The sequence below is a fragment of the Pseudophryne corroboree genome, chromosome 5, assembly GCF_028390025.1.
Source record: "Pseudophryne corroboree isolate aPseCor3 chromosome 5, aPseCor3.hap2, whole genome shotgun sequence".
Taxonomy (NCBI): domain Eukaryota; kingdom Metazoa; phylum Chordata; class Amphibia; order Anura; family Myobatrachidae; genus Pseudophryne; species Pseudophryne corroboree.
In genome coordinates this window covers 851,690,240-851,696,997 of record NC_086448.1, presented here as the reverse complement: position 1 = coordinate 851,696,997, position 6,758 = coordinate 851,690,240, and positions in this window count along the sequence as shown.

Below are 6,758 nucleotides of genomic sequence, written 5' to 3'. Positions count from 1 at the left end.
TGTATGCCAGGCACACAGCATTTATTCCATATTTGTATTTAATTTCTGTATGCTCAGATTTAGCATTTACACATATAATGCACATACATTGCTGCAGATTGCCTGTTCCAACATCAAGTCATACAATACAGAACCAATAATCTTCGGACAATTTAACATATACAAGGAATATCATTTATTATTAAACATTGCACTCTGCTCAGTAGCAGCTATAACTATAATCTACAGACTCCCACAGAACATATACAGAGATATTGCTCTTATACTGGTTGTATATACTGTATATTGGTCCTTGGGAAGAGTGAGATGGACAGGTGAGGGCACGCCTGGCTACATAGAGTGCACATACCTTTACGGGGAAAAGCAGAAATCAGGTTTCATGTTGCATAGTAAGATTAGTGGAATTCGGTATAGCGATAGGGAGGATTTTAGCTTTCAGGAATTTGTGCCTTCATGTTACACTTCTGCAGAGGAGTCCAGGGGCCTAGCTCAGACCTGGCGTTCGCAGGCTGAATACTGGTGAAGTGTGCGTGTGCATCTCACTTGTGCGATCGCCTCTTCCTGATTCACAGGCAGAGGCGGCGGCATTGGGTAGGTGCGTTCCAAACAACAGATGTGATCGAACCGATTGCGGGGCGGGAAGCGGCGTGACATTACACGCAGCTGCTGTGTCCCTAAACATGGCGGGTAGCAATCTGCTTTCGCAGCTAGGCTGCACAGGCCGAGGGCTATTCAACAGGTGCGAAAGCATCGCCGCCGTAGGATGATGTCGCATGTCTGTGTGAGCGTCCCCCCACTTGTCAAAGATTTTTTTTCCGCACATCAATAATCAGGTCTGAATTAGGCCCCATATCCTCCAATGTAATAATAACACAGAGCACGCCTAAGCAGTATTACAGGAGAAAAGTCTAATATAGGTAAATATAGGAGAGAAGGTGAAGAGGTCAGAGACTCAACCGTACTGTGAAGTCTACACTTTGCACAGTGGCCCCACTCATGGTTGTAAGCGAACCCCATGGTCAGCGTAGAACTGGGATGGTGGGAAGACGGTGCACGAGCAGAACATGTCTTGCATAGTCAGACACAGTGCCCTTACGACAGTCTGATTGACAGGTTGAAGCTGTTTGGGGGCAGGAAGTGGGCGACGTTACCGAAAAGAGATGTGCCAAGGGCAGTGTCTGCATCTACCAATGCAGACTTACTGACCCCGGAAGCCTGAACAGCCCTGAGTGACCGGATGATCTAATGCTGCGGATGCAGCAGCAGGTGACAGATTCCGGCAGGAGCAGCTACAACGATGAATCAGGCCCAGTGTGTGTACAAAGATGTTACTGGCTCTCGGGAGACAGGAGATGGGTGGGATTGATGGCCGCATTATGGACCACTGAGGTGTAGCGGATTCAGAATTGTGTGACTCATACAGTGTATACTGGGTACATACACATATAGCCCGTCACTACCCATATACACCATATACAGCCCGTCTCCCCATATACACCTCACTGTGACAGCCCGTCTCTCCCCATATACACCACACTGTGCCAGCCCGTCTCCCCATATACACCTCACTGTGCCAGCCCGTCTCTCCCCATATACACCTCACTGTGCCAGCCCGTCTCTCCCCGTATACACCACACTGTGCCAGCCCGTCTCTCCCCATATACACCACACTGTGCCAGTCCGTCTCTCCCCATATACATCACACTGTGACAGCCCGTCTCTACCCATATACACCACAGTGTGCCAGCCCGTCTCTCCCCATATAGACCTCACTGTGCCAGCCCGTCTCTCCCCATATACACCACACTGTGCCAGCCCGTCTCCCTATATACACCTCACTGTGCCAGCCCGTCTCTCCCCATATACACCTCACTGTGCCAGCCCGTCTCTCCCCGTATACACCACACTGTGCCAGCCCGTCTCTCCCCATATACACCACACTGTGCCAGTCCGTCTCTCCCCATATACATCACACTGTGACAGCCCGTCTCTACCCATATACACCACAGTGTGCCAGCCCGTCTCTCCCCATATAGACCTCACTGTGCCAGCCCGTCTCTCCCCATATACACCACACTGTGCCAGTCCGTCTCTCCTCATATACATCACACTGTGACAGCCCGTCTCTACCCATATACAGCCCGTCTCCCCATATACACCTCACTGTGCCAGCCCATCTCTCCCCATATACACCACACTGTGCCAGTCCGTCTCTCTCCATATACACCACACTGTGCCAGTCCGTCTCTCTCCATATACACCACACTGTGCCAGTCCGTCTCTCCCCATATACACCACACTGTGCCAGCCCGTCTCTCCCCATATACACCACACTGTGCCAGTCCGTCTCTCCCCATATACATCACACTGTGACAGCCCGTCTCTACCCATATACACCACAGTGTGCTAGCCCGTCTCTCCCCATATAGACCTCACTGTGCCAGCCCGTCTCTCCCCATATACACCACACTGTGCCAGTCCGTCTCTCCCCATATACATCACACTGTGACAGCCCGTCTCTACCCATATACACCATATACAGCCCGTCTCCCCATATACACCTCACTGTGCCAGCCCATCTCTCCCCATATACACCACACTGTGCCAGCCCATCTCTCCCCATATACACCACACTGTGCCAGTCCGTCTCTCTCCATATACACCACACTGTGCCAGCCCGTCTCTCCCCATATACATCACACTGTGCCAGCCCGTCTCTCTCCATATACACCACACTGTGCCAGCCCGTCTCTCTCCATATACACCACACTGTGCCAGCCCGTCTCTCCCCATATACACCACACTGTGCCAGTCCGTCTCTCTCCATATACACCACACTGTGCCAGCCCGTCTCTCTCCATATACACCACACTGTGCCAGCCCGTCTCTCTCCATATACACCACACTGTGCCAGCCCGTCTCTCTCCATATACACCACACTGTGCCAGCCCGTCTCTCCCCATATACACCACACTGTGCCAGCCCGTCTCTCTCCATATACACTACACTGTGCCAGTCCGTCTCTCTCCATATACACCACACTGTGCCAGTCCGTCTCTCTCCATATACACTACACTGTGCCAGTCCGTCTCTCTCCATATACACCACACTGTGCCAGTCCGTCTCTCCCCATATACACCACACCGTGCCAGCCCGTCTCTCCCCATATACACCACACTGTGCCAGCCCGTCTCTCTCCCTATATACACCACACTGTGACAGCCCGTCTCTCTCCATATACACCACACTGTGCCAGCCCGTCTCTCCCCATATACACCACACTGTGCCAGCCCGTCTCTCCCCATATACACCACACTGTGCCAGCCCGTCTCTCTCCATATACACCACACTGTGCCAGCCCATCTCTCCCCATATACACCACACAGTGACAGCCCGTCTCTCCCCATATACACCACACTGTGCCAGCCCGTCTCTCCCCATATACACCACACTGTGCCAGCCCGTCTCTCCCCATATACATCACACTGTGCCAGCCCGTCTCTCTCCATATACACTACACTGTGCCAGTCCGTATCTCCCCATATACACCACACTGTGCCAATCCGTCTCTCTCCATATACACCACACTGTGCCAGCCCGTCTCTCTCCATATACACCACACTGTGCCAGCCCGTCTCTCCCCATATACACCACACTGTGCCAGCCCGTCTCTCCCCATATACACCACACTGTGCCAGCCCGTCTCTCTCCATATACACCACACTGTGCCAGCCCGTCTCTCTCCATATACACCACTGTGCCAGCCCGTCTCTCCCCATATACACCACACTGTGCCAGCCCGTCTCTCTCCATATACACCACTGTGCCAGTCCGTCTCTCTCCATATACACCACACTGTGCCAGTCCGTCTCTCTCCATATACACCACACTGTGCCAGCCCGTCTCTCCCCATATACACCACACTGTGCCAGCCCGTCTCTCCCCATATACACCACACTGTGCCAGCCCGTCTCTCCCCATATACATCACACTGTGCCAGCCCGTCTCTCCCCATATACACCACACTGTGCAAGCCCGTCTCTCTCCCCATATACACCACACTGTGCCAGCCCGTCTCTCCCCATATACACCACACTGTGCCAGCCCGTCTCTCCCCATATAGACCACTGTGCCAGCCCGTCTCTCCCCATATACACCACACTGTGCCAGCCCGTCTTTCTCCATATACACCACACTGTGACAGCCCGTCTCTCCCCATATAGACCACTGTGCCAGCCCGTCTCTCCCCATATACACCACACTGTGCCAGCCCGTCTCCCCATATACACCACACTGTGCCAGCCCGTCTCTCCCCATATACACCACACTGTGCCAGCCCGTCTCTCCCCATATACACCACACAGTGACAGCCCTTCTCTCCCCATATACATCACACTGTGCCAGCCCGTCTCTCCCCATATACACCACACTGTGCCAGCCAGTCTCTCCCCATATACACCACACAGTGACAGCCCTTCTCTCCCCATATACACCACACTGTGCCAGCCCATCTCTCCCCATATACATCACACTGTGCCAGCCCGTCTCTCCCCATATACACCACACTGTGCCAGTCCGTCTCTCTCCATATACACTACACTGTGCCAGCCCGTCTCTCCCCATATACACCACACTGTGCCGTCCGTCTCTCCCCGTATACACCACACTGTGACAGCCCGTCTCTCTATATACACCACACTGTGCCAGCCCGTCTCTCTCCATATACACCACACTGTGCCAGCCCGTCTCTCCCCATATAGACTAAACTGTGCCAGCCCGTCTCTCTCCATATACACCACACTGTGCCAGCCCGTCTCTCCCCATATACACCACACTGTGCCAGCCCGTCTCTCCCCATATACACCACTGTGCCAGCCCGTCTCTCTCCATATACACCACACTGTGCCAGCCCGTCTCTCCCCATATACATCACACTGTGCCAGTCCGTCTCTCTCCATATACACTACACTGTGCCAGCCCGTCTCTCCCCATATACACCACACTGTGCCGTCCGTCTCTCCCCGTATACACCACACTGTGACAGCCCGTCTCTCTATATACACCACACTGAGCCAGCCCATCTCTCTCCATATACACCACACTGTGCCAGCCCGTCTCTCCCCATATAGACTACACTGTGCCAGCCCGTCTCTCTCCATATACACCACACTGTGCCAGTCCGTCTCTCTCCATATACACTACACTGTGCCAGCCCGTCTCTCCCCATATACACCACACTGTGCCGTCCGTCTCTCCCCGTATACACCACACTGTGACAGCCCGTCTCTCTATATACACCACACTGTGCCAGCCCGTCTCTCTCCATATACACCACACTGTGCCAGCCCGTCTCTCCCCATATAGACTACACTGTGCCAGCCCGTCTCTCCCCATATACACCACACTGTGCCGTCCGTCTCTCCCCGTATACACCACACTGTGCCAGCCCGTCTCGCCCCATATACACCACACTGTGCCAGCCCGTCTCTCCATATACACCACACTGTGCCAGCCCGTCTCTCCCCATATACACCACTGTGCCAGTCCATCTCTCTCCATATACACCACACTGTGCCAGCCCGTCTCTCCCCATATACACCACACTGTGCCAGCCCGTCTCTCTCCATATACACCACACTGTGCCAGCCCGTCTCTCCCCGTATACACCACACTGTGCGGTCCGTCTCTCCCCGTATACACCACACTGTGCCAGCCCGTCTCTCCCCATATACACCACTGTGCCAGCCCGTCTATCCCCTTATACACCACACTGTGCCAGTCCGTCTCTCTCCATATACACCACACTGTGCCAGCCCGTCTCTCCCCATATACACCTCACTGTGCCAGCCCGTCTCTCTCCCCATATACACCACACTGTGCCAGTCCGTTTCTCTCCATATACACCACAGTGTGCCAGCCCGTCTCTCCCCATATACACCACACTGTGCCAGCCCGTCTCTCTCCGTATACACCACACTGTGACAGCCCGTCTCTCCCCGTATACACCACACTGTGCCAGCCCGTCTCTCTCCTTATACACCACACTGTGCCAGCCCGTCTCTCCCCATATACACCACACTGTGCCAGCCCGTCTCTCTCCATATACACCACTGTGCCAGCCCGTCTCTCTCCATATACACCACACTGTGCCAGCCCGTCTCTCCCCGTATACACCACACTGTGCTAGCCCGTCTCTCCCCGTATACACCACACTGTGCCAATCCGTCTCTCTCCATATCCACCACACTGTGCCAGCCCGTCTCTCCCCATATACACCACACTGTGCCAGCCCGTCTCTCCCCATACACACCACTGTGCCAGCCCGTCTCTTCCCATATACACCACACTGTGCCAGCCCGTCTCTCCCCATATACACCACACTGTGCCAGCCCGTCTCTCCCCATATACACCACACTGTGTCAGCCCGTCTCTCCCCATATACACCACACTGTGCCAGCCCGTCTCTCTCCATATACACCACACTGTGACAGCCCGTCTCTCCCCGTATACACCACACTGTGCCAGCCCGTCTCTCCCCGTATACACCACACTGTGCCAGTCCGTCTCTCTCCATATACACCACACTGTGCCAGCCCGTCTCTCCCCATATACACCACACTGTGCCAGCCCGTCTCTCCACATATACAACACACTGTGACAGCCCGTCTCTCTCCCCATATACACCACACTGTGCCAGCCCGTCTCTCCCCATATACACCACTGTGCCAGCCCGTCTCTCCCCATATACACCACACTGT